This window comes from Cupressus sempervirens, chromosome 3 (genome assembly GCF_028749045.1).
Source record: "Cupressus sempervirens isolate cs-2001-9-10 chromosome 3, ASM2874904v1, whole genome shotgun sequence".
Taxonomy (NCBI): Eukaryota; Viridiplantae; Streptophyta; class Pinopsida; order Cupressales; family Cupressaceae; genus Cupressus; species Cupressus sempervirens.
The window spans coordinates 90,198,554-90,214,667 of record NC_143120.1 but is presented as its reverse complement, the minus strand read 5'-3'; the positions used below and the strand labels follow the sequence as shown (position 1 = coordinate 90,214,667).

Genomic DNA, 16,114 nt, shown 5'->3' with positions numbered 1-16,114 from the left:
CAAGAGAAACAAGAGATGATCAAATGAGAATCTCAATAATGATCAAATGATAATGGGTAATCAGATAATTGGATGAATATATTATATAATGTGCCTTGTATATAAAGGCAATCAATATGTCTAGGATTCATACAAGATATAAGAATAACAAATAAGAACATGTCCACCAAGAGTGGATTATCCTCTATTGTGCATGAATGTATGTGAAACAATGTGAGGATAAGAATCCAAAGGTGTATCTCATAAAGAGATGTAGTAGACAACATGTGCCCAATTGGAGTGCAAACTACTATGTTGTCTACATGACAACTCGTATGAATATGAAAACTCCTAGGTATATACATGAAAACTAATATGAAAATGCATTAACCTAAGTAAAATTAAGTAAATTGTATATAGTAAATACTTATTTACACCAATATGATTAACAAAATCCTAAAATTTTCTTTGTTTCAAGCTTTCCCACCCTAGTCCCCCCAATTTATTTGATGGGTAGAGTTAAAATCTCCCTTGATGATTGAGGAGCTACTAGGGTACAAAATAAGATTATTATAGATTTTTTCCCACACATCAAGATGACCCCTTGTATTAGTTGGGCCTTACACATTATAAAGACCAAAATTACCATTGAGCTATTTAGAAATCACCTTAGGCTATTATTGACATGTTTAAGTAACAACAAGATTCCAAAGAAGACCTAATCCTTCTAAGGTTCCTAGAGCATCAACAAAATAACACTACCAAATATGAAAAATGTTTGTTAAAGTTAACCACATCCTATCCACTTAATTTATATTATTTTAAGAAAAAAAAATTTGGTCTAGTTTGATCAAGATGATTCTTAATCAAACATGGTTTCTCAGGAGCATTGCAACCCCTGTATTCAAGCTTCACTTTGGGGAAATTTGAATGTCTTTAAAGGATGTCATTCTCTTCTCCTTAAAGATAGGAGAGCCACGTAAGTCATAACTATACAAGAGTAGTGAGATGGGATCCAATTATGTCTAGAATGAATCTGAAATAGGTCATATGCCAACTGTCCAGTGTTGGGGATCATGAAATTAGTGACCAAGTCACTCTACTCCCAACCAATACATGTCTCCCTAGTAGGGGAATCTAAGGATTCTAAGCATCTAAGATTCTCCATAGATAGAAAGTAGTCATGCGGTAAAGAAATAGGGTCCTCAAACATTGTTACCTCTTATGAAGCAAAAAAGAAGACATCCCACTCTGGTTGTGTGATAAAACCTCAAAGGATTATCAAGAAATCCTAAAATCAATGGTCAAATTTCCCAAGATTTGAAAATTTTGAAAATCACCCCAACCACCAAAGTGTTAGAAATCATTTAAACAATATGAGGACCTAGCCACTAGTTCTAAAATGGGAATAAACATGTGCATCTATCTAAGAAAGGTGTGATCATCATTCTAGGATTGTCCCTCCTACTCAATGATGTAGTCTTGTAGAGCTTCACTCTCTAATCCCTTTCCTTTCCATGTATTGTCATTTGGGTAGGATTTTGGCCAATGATCCTTTCCAATACAATTTTTGCATGATTGGAAGGAAATTTCCATGTCAACTAGTTGTTTCCATACCATTCCCTCTATAATGAGTTCAACCATTGCATGATAAGGATGTGCATCGAACTAGGTGATGCAAATTCAGACACACACTCTAATATCTTTTTCTGAACTACATGGTCCAATTTAACAAAGGTTCCCAACTTATTTCCTATTACCTTGAGAGTGGCTCATACAAATTTTCACAAGGAAGATTATAGATTATTTGCCTAGATTGGGACCATCTTCATACTTTATGTCTTTTGGTTGAATTTTGGGGTCTAGTATTTTAAATAGAATCCCCTTACTTGCATCATGTAGGGTCCATTTTCCATTATGAAAGCTTTCTCGTTATTATTTTCAAAGATGATTAAGTAAAACCCATTGGGTAGAGCTTTGACAATGCATCCAACACTCGAATGGATAGCTACCTAGTCTTTAATAAGTTTTAGGGTTGGCTAGGGTCCACTTCATTTCATGAAGAAGGCTTTGTCTCTTAGCTCTGAGATTGAGCCATGCCATTCCCAATTATCTATACGGATTTTGACCACTGTGAATTAAATAATGTCCAAAGCTTGTGCCTATTGTTGACCCAACATCATGGGAGCCTTTAGTCTCCAAAACTTATATTCCACCAATTTGAAATTAAAGGGTTTATGGAGTCATTGATTGGAAAACCCTAGATGTTGCATTGAGGTTGTCGTTGAGAGTTTTATGTGTTTTGAAAACTAGTTTGTTGCTTGTAGGGATCCCTAGATGCCTGTTGTAGATTTCATTTGTTGAAAGGCAATTTTTATTGAGCACTACCATTGTAGTTCAAATTCTTGTATTGCATGAACAACCTTCCATGGCAATTCTCCAAAACCATTTAAATTTTTATTTTTTAAAAATTAAATCTATTATAGATTTAATCAAACTATTTTTAATTCTTGTTGTAAGCAAGAAACTATTGTATTCATGAAAAGCAACATTCCAGTTTAATTGTCCAATGACAATATTGAATTTTCCAAAACTTTTTATTCAATATAGTTTTAATATATATTGTAATTTTCTCATTTTCACTAAAAATATTTATCTCTTGTTATGAGTTGGCTTCCATCTTTTATCTATTTTGTAAACTTTATGTCTTCCTATTTATTATGATCTTTGGCACAAATATTTATGATTATTATGAACTTTGGAATTACTTATATTTGGCAAGATACTAATGTAATTGTTCAAATCAATTAAACGTCAAAGTATAATCCAATCAGGCTTCACAATTAATTAGTTGCCTTTTTCAAAACCAAAACATCCACCGATAAGAATGAAAATATATTGGTTAATCTTTAAATAATAATATTTTAACATATACATACAATTATATGTTTTATCTTATTTATTTTTAAAATGTGTGGATGATAAGGCTACTTTTTCTAAAACTTATCCCTTCCACTCTAAATAAGACAAATGATAAAATAAGATTAAAATTTGACTAGAAGATTTCTATTAAATATTTTAAATATCCATCCAGTGTCTTCCAATTATTAGTCCCCAATTATGCATAGGTAGGAACTAATGTTCGTAGTTGTGATTAGAATTAATTTTTACAACTATAACTAGTGAGTTACTAAACTTGAAAAATCAATTTATTTTATTAAAAAAAATTGGATCAGTAATTCCTATTTTGTGATTGGTTAATGATAATTTTGTTAGGGGTAAAAATAATTTTTTGACACAAAGAATTGAATTAAAAAAAGTTTCTAGAAACTTCTTCAAACTCTAGAATTTTCATTCTTCAAGTCCAGCTTTGTCTATGCAAGAATGCTCTAGTCTTGTTTAAGGTCTCCAATTCTCAACCTGTAGCTATGATCTATGGCTACATTTCTAATTTACTTAATGTTGAATGCAATGGTATCTCTGCATCTCCACAACACATTCCCCTCTCTTTCATCATTGGATAGAGAAAGGGGTGTAACATATGTTTTTGCAGAAATAACTTACTATTATAGGACTCGTTACACTCTTCCATTACTTTATTGAAACAAAATAATTAGAAAAAAAATTCTCAAACATACTATTCCGCTAATTCATCATTTGACGTTGCAACAAATCTTTCATCCTTCAAATTTTTTATCAGCCAATAGCTACCAAACTTTTGCTAAAGTGGTTGGAATGGTGCAAAGTGTCTTCAACTTGTTTTTCATCTTAGTTTACAAAGCCCAATCATAGTAATCAGGAAGGTGTGTTATTAAGTCTCTTTCCCAGTGTATCTTTCTGAATCCCACTTGGGTAAGATTTGGTATTTCTACTTAATGGGAAACATGCAAGTGGCAAGATTAACTAGGTATAGAATATATATAAAATATACACTTCCGTGTGAATTGGACTTTTTTCATTTTGGTTGGCTTTGGGGCATAGGAAGATCTGATATCTTGAATGAAATTTTGGTTGTATACAAAAGTTCCCCACTCTTTTAAGTGTTGATTCTCAAGATTAGTGCAAGTAATATATAATATCAAAACCATTGTTTATATTATTATTTGAATTCCCTCTTGATCTTTCATACAAATTATATTCAAATATCTAACATTTCATTTTCATATATAAATCTCTTGATCATATGCCCAATTAAGCAAGAGAAATAAATGCTATGATAAATATCATAAAACAAAGTGTGTAGTACAAGTTCTAAAAATGTTAAGTGAAGAGATTTGCTTCTGACAAATCTAAAAGGTTGTAGATGGTGCCATCAACATTGACATTTCTTCGTCCGATAGATAAATGAAAAAAAAATCCATCACAACCATAGGAAACTACAATAACCCTAGGCATTAAACAAAGGAAAATGTAGGAATTTGGCAATCTTAACTATTTTTCCAAAAATAATTGAAGCAATATTGCAGAAGATGATTAGAACCTGTGATTGGATTCCATCTTAAGGAAGATAAGTCTAAAATAAATTATCACAATATAAACTTAAATGAATAGTATGCATTTCTATTGTTTGTGTTTCTAAATATGATTATTTTTATAATAAGAAACACTAATTCTCATTAAAATTAACTTTTGTACATAATCAATATATTTTTTGGTAATAAGAAAACATGGAAAATTTATATATACTTTTTTTTTTCAAGAAAATCTACATAAATTATAAGTATGATTTTTTTACTATTAAGGTTTTAAACTAAATAAATATCTTTTCAACTTTATGATGCAAGAGCATCTTGGGTTGCCTTGTTATCCTACTCATTTTTGTTCATTCTACAAGGTGGTGCCTAGCAATTCCTTCATGTGCCTAGTTACTATAGCAATTCCTTCACGTGCCTAGCAATTCCTTCATGTGCCTAGAAATTCCTTCATGTGCTTAGATACTATAGCAATTCCTTCATGTGCCTAGATACTATAGCAATTCTTTAATGTGCCAAGTTACCCAGTGTATGCCGAGTGACTCTTCATGTGTCAAGTTACCTAGTGTATGCTGAGTGTCAGCATTTGGACATGATTTCTGCGAGCCAACTTGTGGGATTTATTTTGATAGAAACATTTATGTTAAAATCTTTTCTTGGGATGTGTCCAAACCATTTTTGGCTCAGGCTTCCTCTTATGTAATCTTCTAGAATAATCTATAAGCCATTTTGGCAAGTATATATAGAGTGTTTAGGCTTAGAGTTAGGCAAATTTTTAGGGATAGGATTGGAGAGCAGAACTAAAAATGAAAATTTTCAGTTCGATCTTTGAATGTGAATGTATTTTTAATTGGTTGTAACCCAGAAGGTCTTATAGTTGGGCATGTATGAAGATGTTTTGATGAATCAATAAAAGTATTTCTCTCTTCTTCCTCCTTTGGTTGTTGTTCCTTGTGTTTGCTTCTATTGTGTTAACTCTTGCAAGGTGGTTTGGATAGTTGGGTGAGCCTTTGGCTTTAGTTATTCATCCTTTACCTATGTTAGTTGGTATCAGAGCTTAAGGTTTGTCCTTGTGGAGATTGGATCATGTAGAACCCTGATTTGGATTTGGTTGTAGGGTAGCGGATCTATAGATTTGACCTATAACTTGCAGAGGGTTACGATCTTGCAGGAACCTAATTTGTAAAGATGGTTCATGGTAGAAGAAATGTCAATGATGCTATATTGGATCAGTTGAGATAAATTATAGCCAAATTAGATGTTATGGAGATAGCCCAGATGAAAGCAGCACATCTTGATGATGTAAGTGATGATGAAGCAGTTGCACCAAATCATAATCCAGAACCTAAAGAAGATCAAGGTGAGGAAAGATTGTTGCAAGTGTTGTCTAGGAAAAATTCAAATCCTATTGTAGAAGTTGTTCCTTATTATGGAAAATTAGATACCAATATTGTGTTTGATTAGATCTCTAATAATGAGAAGTTCTTTGAGTATGAAAATACTCCTGATAATAGAAAGGTGAAGATTGTAGTCACTAGGTTGAAAGGTCATGCATTACTATGGTGGGAGCACTTGAAAATTGATAGACAAAGGAGAGAAAAGGAGAAGATTAGAAATTGGCCAAAGATTGTGAACAAGGTAAAGAAAAAATTCCTCCTTGTTGATTACCAAGTTAGCTTGTTAAGAAAGATGCAAAATTTGAAACAAAAGGACATGACTATGAAAGAATATACCAAGGAGTTCTATAGATTGGACATTAGATCTAGACATGTGGATGATGATGTTGAGAAAATTTCAAGGTACATTAATGGATTGAGATCTAGGATACAAGATAGCATAAGTTTTGTGAAGTTGGAAAGTGTAGAAGAAGTATATCAATATGCCTTGAAAGCTAAGGAGATCTTGACAAAGAAGCATGAACAAAGACAAAGAGGTAGAGGTGGTAGATTCTAGAGAGGTAGAGGTAGATATTATGGTGAAGGTGGTAGATCTAACAATATTATTCAGGATAAAGGCAAATTTCAATGGAAGAATGATGACAAAGGCAAGACCAAATGGAAAAGTGGTAATTCTTACCAAGAAGGCACTAAATATTATCGAGGAAGAGGTAATTTTTATTCTAGAGGTGGATTTCATGGTAATTGTTTGAAATATGGTAAAGAGGGACATAGATCTTTTGAATGTAGATCCTCTAAAAGTGGGCAAGGTAATAGAAATGTTGTGATTCAAGGAGATGATGAGAGTTCACAAAGTGAACCTGAGGCTAGAGAAAATCTGATGGTGAGAAGGACCTTATGTAATAAGAGAAGTGATGAGGAACCTATTTTAAGGAGAAGTATTTTCGAGACAAGATGTAAGATGGCTAGAAAATACTACAAAGTGATCATTGACAGTGGAAGTTCTACAAATTTGGCATCAGAAGAGCTAGTTACCAAGTTTTAGTTGCAGAGGTTGAAACATCCCAAATGTTGTCATGTTTCATGGATCAAAGATGAGCATAAGAGATTGGTAAGTGAGCAATGCCTTGTGAAGTTCAAAATTGGAGATTACTTTGATGAAGTTTTGTGTGATATTATGCACATGGATTGTTGTCATATTTTGTTGGGTAGACCTTGGAAATATGATAGATATGTTGTACATGATGGAAGATTGAATCAATATACTCTTTTGGTAAATGGGAAGAAACAAACATTGTTTCCTTTGATTGAAAGTTCAGATGAGGTTAGTTGCACTACAATAAAAGTTTGCATGGTTAATGGGAAACAATTTGAAAAGGAAGTAAAGAATAATCAAGTCTATTTTGCCATAGTTCCTAAAGGACCGAGTGTTGGTAGTAATAACTGAGCAACAAAAGGTAGTAATGACCAAGTGACAGATGATAGTGATAGCGTGTACCAACAGAAATTATAGAATTGTGGAATGAGTATAAAGACATTATTGCTGATGATATTCCTAATGGTTTACCTCCAATAAGAAGTATAAGTCATTGTATGGATTTGATTCCTGGAGCTAGTTTTCCAAACAAAGCATCATATATACTGACACCTACAAAGAATAAGAACTTAACAAACAAGTGCATGAGTTGTTGCAAAAAAGTTTGATCAGAGAAAGCTTGAGTCCATGTGTTGTACCTATTGTATTAGCACCTAAAAAAAATGGAGAATGGAGAATGTGTACTAATTCCAGAGCTATTAACAAGATAACAGTGAAATATAGGTTTCCTATGCCAAGGATGGATGACATAATGGATTGTTTGAGTGGAGAAAAGTATTTTACCAAGATTGATTTGAAGAGTGGCTATCATCAAATCAAAATGAGAGAAAGTGATGAATAGAAGATTGCTTTCAAGACAAAAGATGGTTTGTATGAATGGTTGGTTATACCTTTTGGATTGACTAATGCACCTAGTACTTTCATGAGGTTGATGAATGAAGTTCTAAAAAAATTCTTGGGTAAGTTTGTGATTATTTATTTGGATGATATTATGATATTTAGCAAGACTAAGGAAGAACATCTTGAACATATTAGACAAGTATTGTAGAGGTTGAAAGAGGAAAAGTTGCTAATTAATCTAAAAAGTGTTCTTTCATGCAAGAGGAAATTGTGTATTTAGGATTTGTGATTTTGGTTGATGGTTTGAAGATGGATCTTGAGAAGGTTAAAGCAATTTTGGAATGGCCTACACCTGAGAATGTGGGTGAGGTAAGATCATTTCATGGTTTGGCTAGATTTAATAGAAAGTTTATAAAGAATTTCAGTTGTGTTTGTAATGCTATGACTGAGATAATGAGGGGAGATAAAAAGGACTTCAAGTGGACACATGGAGCTAATGAGAGTTTTGAGGCTTTGAAACAAAAGATTGTTGAATTACCTATGTTGGCTTTACCTTATTTCAACAAAGTATTTCAAATTGAATGTGATGCAAGTGGTAATGCAATAGGAGTTGTACTAAGTCAAGAAGGTAAACCTATTGCTTTCTTTAGTGAAAAGTTGAATGATGCTAAAAGAAAATATTCTATGTATGATCAAGATTTTTATGCTATTGTCCAAGCATTGAAGAAGTGGAGACATTATTTGATTCCTAAAGAGTTTGTACTATGTAATGATCATAAAGCTTTACAATACTTGGGAAGTCAACATAAATTGAATCAAAGACATATAAAGTGGGTTGAGTACTTGCAAAGTTTTACATTTATGACCAAGCATGAGAGTGGAGTTACTAATAGAGTTGTTGATGCATTGAGTAGAAGATATTCCTTGTTGATTGAAATGAAGGTTGAAGTTCTTGGTTTTGATGAAATGAAAGAGTTGTATGATGTTGATCCTAATTTTTCTGAGGTGTGGAGAGAGTGTAGAGCACCAAATCTGATAGATCACATAAGTAAGTATGATGAGTATTTCATTCAAGAAGGTATGTTGTTCAAAGTTATTTAGTTGTGTATTCCTAGAAGCTCTATGAGGTTGAATCTAATTAAGGAAAAGCATAGTGGTGGATTAGTTGGACATTTTAGAATTGATAAGACATTGAGTTTGCTGAAAGAAAAGTATTATTGGCCACAAATGTATAAAGATGTTCAAAAATTTGTAGAGTTGTGGAGTTTGTCAAGCTGCAAAAGGGGTGAGTCAAAATACTAGTTTGTATACTCCTATTACTATTTTTGAGAAACCTTGGACTAACATCAATATGAATTTTGTTCTTGGATTGCCAAAGACAGTGAAAGGGTATGATTCCATATTTGTTGTAGTGGACAGATTTTCTAAGATGGCTTATTTTATACCATGTAAGAAGACATCAGATGCTGAGCATGTTGCTAAACTTTTCTTTAAGAGATTGTGAGATTGCATGGATTACCAAGAAGTCTTATTTTTGATAGAGATAGTAAGTTTGTTGGTTATTTTTGGAAGACTTTGTGAAAAAAGATGGGTACTGAGCTAAAGTTTAGTTATGCATTCCATCCATAGATAGATGGACAAACAAAGGTTGTGAATAGAATCTTGGGTAATTTGTTGAGATGTTTAGTTGGGAATAACCCAAGTAATTGGGAGATGGTATTGGCACAAGCTGAATTTGCATATAACAATTTTGTGAATAGGAGTATAGTAAAGATGCCTTTTGAGATTGTTACCGGAATGTATCCTAAAGGTATATCAAATTTGAGACATGTTGCTAGTGAAGAAAAGAGAAGCACTATAGGAGAAGAATTTTCTGATTTTATGATCTTTGCATAAGGAAGTGAAGTTGAGGTTGGAACAAAGTAATCAAAAGTATAAGGAGAATCTTGATCAGTGTAGAAGACACCATGATTTTCAAGTTGGTGATGAGGTGATGGTTCATCTAAAGAAAGGAAGATTCCCAGTTGGAACATACAATAAGTTGAAGATGAAGAAATTCAGACCTTTTAAGATCTTGAAGAAGTTTGACAGTGGTAATGCTTATGAAGTTGAGTTACCTGATGACATGGATATATCTCCTATATTCAATATTACTGATTTGTATAAGTATCATGAGTTAGAGGATGAAGTTATTGTATTAGATGATTAACCTAAGAAGTTGATTGAAGAAGTTGAACATGATATTGGATCAAAGAGTTGGCAAGAGCACAAGAGGAAAAGATTACTATGAATATTTGGTGAAGTGAAAAAATAGACCTATTGAAGATGCTTCATGGATTTCTCAATTTGAGTTGGATTCAACACAAGTGGTGACATCTCAATGATTCAGAAAAATCATTTCTTCAACCTCGATTGTCTGATGTAGGAGCATCTTGGGTTGTCTTGTTATCCTGCTCATTTTTGTTGATTCTACAAGTTGGTGCCTAGAAATTCCTTCATGTGCCTAGTTACTGTAGCAATTCCTTCATGTCCTGAGTTACTGCAGCAATTCCTTCATGTACCGAGTTACTGTAGCAATTCCCTCATGTGTCGAGTTACTGTAGCAATTACTTCATGTGTCAAGTTACCTAGTGTATGTTGAGTGACTCTTCATGTGCCGAGTTACCCAATGTATGTCAAGTGTCGGCATTTGGACGTGATTTCTACAAGCCAACTTGTGAGATTTATTTTGATTGCGACATTTATGTTAAGATCTTTTCTTGGGATGTGTCCAAACCATTGTTGGGTTGGCCTTCCTCTTATGTAATGTTCTAGAATAATCTATAAGCCATTTTGGCAAGTATATATAGAGTGTTTAGGCTAAGTTAGGCAAGTTTTTAGGGGGAGGATTGGAGAGTAAAACTAAAAGTGGAAATTTGTAGTTAGATCTTTGAATGTGAATGTTCTTGTAATTGGATGAAACCTAGAAGGCCTTATAGTTGGGCATGTATGAAGATGTTTTGATGAATCAATAAAAGTATTTCTCTCTTCTTCCTCCTTTGGTTGTTGTTCCTTGTGTTTGCTTTTGTTGTGTCAACTCTTGCAGAGTGGTTTGGATAGCTAGATGAGCCTTTGGCCCTAGTTATTCATCATTTTCCTGTGTCACTTTATTTCAAAATTATAAAACTTAAATTTATTTAAAAGTATACTAATTCATTCAAAATTATTAAACTATGTATGTAGAGATATGTGGATGCATGTGTAATGTTATTTTTCATTTAAAAAGTATTTTTTATAACTATATAAAACTAAAATCTAGATGTAATTTAATTTTCATTTTTGACCTATAAATTTAATTTTTCTATTCTATTTTTCATGTTTTCTATACAAATCATTACAAAGTTTACAAATAAACTATTTTTTATTCATTTCATAAAATTGTCAATTAGTACTAAACTTTTACAAACAAACTATTCAACTTACAATATTTTCTTAGTTGAGTAAAAACTAAATTTTTACTAAATAATTTATTCATGAATTATAGTTAGAATCTTTCTAAATGCATTTCTCTAATTAGAATATCAATAATCCTGCTCAAAATTCATTTTTAATCTTCTGCAACAATATTTATCAATGAAAACTTGATTTTATAGAAAATTGTCTTCTTCTCTTTGTCTCTATTTTGCATTTAATCACTATGCTTTAGCTAAAGAAATAAAAATCAATCTTCCCTTTCTAGCAAAAGGCAAGGACTCTAGCTCTTTTAGAGCTTTTCATGGCAATATATTCAATATGCTTTCTCTTCTTATTAATTCACTATTTTATCAAGAAACATTTTTATGTCCACTTTGAATAAGACAAAAAAATATTGTACATATTCTTGTAGAGTCTTCCAATTAGCACTATTTTGGAGTCTTCAAATTATTAACAATATATATGCATGTGATTTTTCTCTACTCATTTATTCTCTATTTCATCAACAAAATTTTTGAGGCCTACTCTAAATAAGTCAAATGATAAAATTAGATTAAAATTTTACCACAAGATTTAGAAAATTATGTTACATATTCCTCTAGAGTCTTCAAATTAGCACTATTCTAGAGTCTTCTAATTATTAACAATATACACATGTACACTTTTTCTCTACTCATTAATTCTTTTTTTTTTTATCAACAAACATTTTTGAAGCAAAATGATTATACTTCTTTCTACTCATTAATTCTTTATTTTATCAACCATTTGAGAGGCAGTATGAGTTTCCAACGATAGTTTCAAAGGTGATGTTGTGAACCTATAACCATAGTTTAAATTAGTTTGTTTCTATTGGTATTTTATGGCATATATGTTGCTTATTTATTTAAACAAATTAATAGGTGTTTCTGAAAATAAACCTAACTAAAATTGAGTAGATAGTAAATCACAAGCGATGACATGAGTCTTCAACAAATATTGAGTCCATGGGCTAGATTTTTTAATTGAAAATAGGAGATAAAATGCATATAATTGGATTTGGGACTATTTTTTTCAATCAATGTTAGAAGATTATGTCAACGTGACTCTTTGTTGGTATTGCACTTACAAGATATATGATTATCATTTAATTCTTATTTCTTAGAAGATAATAATAAATATTGCATAGTTTGGAGCTTCAACTACTGTTGGATTGTCTTATTTATAATTATTAGTCCATGCCTATATATAGGAAGGGAGCTAATGTTTGAACCAATAGACCCTTACAATTAATTTTTTCAATAAAACAAAGTCTAACACACTAAAGTTTAAAATGTTTTATTTTATTATTATATTTCTATACATTAATTTCTTATTTCTTATTGATTAATATCAATTTAGGTGGGGGTAAAAGAAGTTTTTGACACAGAAAAATCATAGAAATAAAAGTCTAGAGTCTTCTTCAAACTTTTGCTCATATGTGCCACCATGATATTTGGTAGGATGTTTTCCACTCCTCAAATCATGATCTTCAACAAAGTTGGTCATTGGTGGGTGACACTACAATTTATGGCCTAACAAAAGGTCAACACATTCCATAAACCTTCTCAACTTTAGATTGTTGGATTGCCACCTCTTCTTATTTTTTGTTTAGTTTTGGTTGCATGAACTTCGTTGTGGTAGCTTCATATTTCTTTACAAGTTTACTTTCAAATTGAAACCTTTCTCGTTGATCTTGCTCCCTACTAGCTTTTTCCTTTTGTCACATATACTAGATATGCTAATTTGTTACATCTTTATCATTCCTCATCGTTGTGATATAGATTTCTAACTCAAAAAACTTGGAAGTACACATGATCTAGAGTCCCAAATTTAGCAAGAGGAGAAAGATCTATATTCGAGACAAAATTTGTGCTCCTTTTAATTGCAAACTTTGGTAATTAAACATTTTTTAACTTTGATCGTCGAAGCACTATTATTGACCAATGTTTGGGGATTTGGACTGTTAGACCTGAAAATTTTGTATTTACTAAAATAGTTTTTGTTTCTATTGTCACATTTAAAACTAAGATTTTTTATTTCTCTAAAGGTGTTCCCTAGATGGAAGATGACACTTACATCTGTAAAAATAAATTTCATAAATGCTTCGATAGAAGCCATCAAGAAACTCATCACTTGAGAACCATCCAACATTTTGATCTATTCTTCTATCATATTTTCCAAACATGTAATATTTTTGAAATTTACTTCTAGAAAATTGAAGGAATCATGGGTCATATCTTGAATTTTTCACTAGCTCAATTCCATCCATACCATTCTTCAACCGATATAGTAGTAATAATCTTGTGTGTGTGGTAAAATGGCTTAATCTCTCCCATAGTATTGTGCTTAACACTTAACTACTTTCCTATTTAGATGCAATCTAAAAATGTTGAATTGTTTTAGTATGTGCATGTTTGATGGAAGAAGATCCCCGACAACTTAATTGAAAAGTTATTTCTTCCAACTACCACCTATTTGGAGATGAATTTTAAGTTTCTTTTGCACCTTTCTATTATTTTCTTTTAAACATTCTTTTCTTTTCTTTATGTCTATTATTATGGTATCAGTTTAGTTGTCCATGTAAAATTGATTCACATGGGCTGAAATATGTCTCACAAGCAATATTTAAGGATAAAGATAATGCATATTTCTGAATGGTAAAATAAATTTGGTTGGACTTTACCTTGAGTTTGATCCTTAACTTAAATATTTGTAATGGAGTGACTTAATTTCAAAGTTAACAAGAGTTAATTTCAACAAGAGTTTTTAATTTTACATTTATATATTTATAGTTTAATTTTTTCTTACATTTTTTTATTTACTATTTTAACAATAATATATTAATTAATATTAGACTTTATTATTCAACATTTAATTTCAAAAACTTAAATTAATTAATTGTTTCTGAATATTTTATAGTTTTTGATTAAGTAAAATAGATTTTTTACAGGGGTTCTTGAAACCCACTAGTTAACAACAAAATACTACTTAAAGTCCAGTGCTAACTACAAACCAACATAAAACAATAGGACAAACCAGGCCACTAGAACTAGACAAAATAAAAATAGCCAAAAGCTAGGGGACAGACAAAAAACTAGGAGCACTAATCAGGGCACTATTTCATTGACCATCTGTGCATTTTTAAACTCCAACTCTCCCATGATCTTTGTCACATCAGTCTTCAAATGGCTATCATCTAGAGACACCTCCTCTTCCCTCTTCCTCTTATCCAATCTTGTTCTTTTTCTTGGGCTCTCAACCTGCAAGAAGTCATCTTCATCTACAACCCTAATTTCCTTTATGTCTTTTTCCACCTTCCCCTTATTGCTTTCCTTCATCATCGAGTGTAGCTGAATAATTTTGTCATTTAATCCTTTGATTATTTTGAGGCTATGGTTAGCCAAGATATAGAGAGATCTCTCCATCCTTTCTACTCTTTTCAATTTTAGTAACCCTCGCATCTAGCCTGCTTATTCTAACATTCTTGTCCCCCCTTCCATCCTTTCTTGCACCTACATCTTGAAATGTATCTCTTCTATTTCATAGAAAATCTATTTAATGGACTAGAAATTGTCCACCATACTATTTTGGCCATTGTTTAGGAGGTTCATCCCCATTTTTGTTGCATTATCACTTATAATCACCAAAGATAGGTCAATGAGTTCCTCCAACTGAATTATGTCATCCCTTCCCTCCAAAACCTCTAGATGGATATGCTCTCTTACCAAACCCATTTTTGATGTGCTTGTTTGAAAGTTCCTCCATGCAGTTTTTTAACCCTTTGTGCCAAGAGTACAAGTGGTTTTTTTTGAACCATATTCATCTTTAATCTCTTCCTAAGCTTTTAGATTAGTCTCCTTATCCTTACCATGTGCCTTCTCTGCTTTCTTATCTCCACCCCTCCTCCTTTTGGTCAGGTTGTCATCCTTCCTGCTTTCCTGTGCCTTACTGGTGCCTACCTCTTTCACATTACCCTCCTCATCCATTTCCACCTCCTCTTCCTCTTCATTATAATCCTCTATTGAGTTAACCTCATGCTTTATCCTTCCCTTCATTCCCTTCCCAGACTTCTTCTTCTTCTTGCCCATGTCCTTCATAATTTTGGCCACCTCATCTTCGTCATCTGAATGTAGTCTTGCATTATCCTCCATATCAGAAGGAAGGTAAGAGCTTTCTGCATCCTCTGAGGACACTACCTTGTGGGCTACAGCTCTTCCATAGGTTTGAGCCTTAAAGTTCTCATATATAAGTAATAACAAACCCTTATGGAAGGTAGAGTTAGCATACACTTTCTTCTTAAAACCCATGAAATTCTTGTTTGCAGAGAAGAAAAGGTAAAAGGGGATGGATATTTTTGTTCCATACCCGAAGTGGTTTAGGATAATGAAATGGTGGGTATGGATCCTATCATACCTAGTGTCAAGAATTATGTAAGAGATAATCACCCTTAGGACAAACCTCCATAGTTTCTTTATTAATGCAGGTTCATAGTAGGCACTAGTCTTCACTAATTCCTTCATCTCCTTGGCATTCTTAGTGAAGTCTTTCACAACAATTAGAGATATTTTCTTATCCCAATAGAATTTTATTGCCTAATTAGGAGAATCTATGACCTCCTCTATGACCCCTTCATTGTCCTGGAAATCAATACCATCAATCTTCACCTTCCCATCTTTCCATGACTTAACCATAAAGTTAGTTATCTTAGGATCTCAATCATGAAGTTTTTTAATGAAGGTCATGATGTTACCTTCCCTTAGCTTCTCCCACACCTTTGATCTCCTCTTCCACTTCTCCACTTCACCCTCCAACCCTCTACAATGCCTTTCACCCACCATTTAAAGTGTGAAGAGCTAAAC

At 32.4% G+C, this 16,114-nt stretch overlaps 1 pseudogene; it reads right to left on the bottom strand.

Annotated features, from left to right (window-relative positions):
• Positions 1-15,562, bottom strand: part of LOC149564920 (protein argonaute 1B-like) — a 106,353-nt pseudogene extending 90,791 nt beyond the window's left edge.
• Positions 15,563-16,114: the final 552 nt, after the last annotated feature.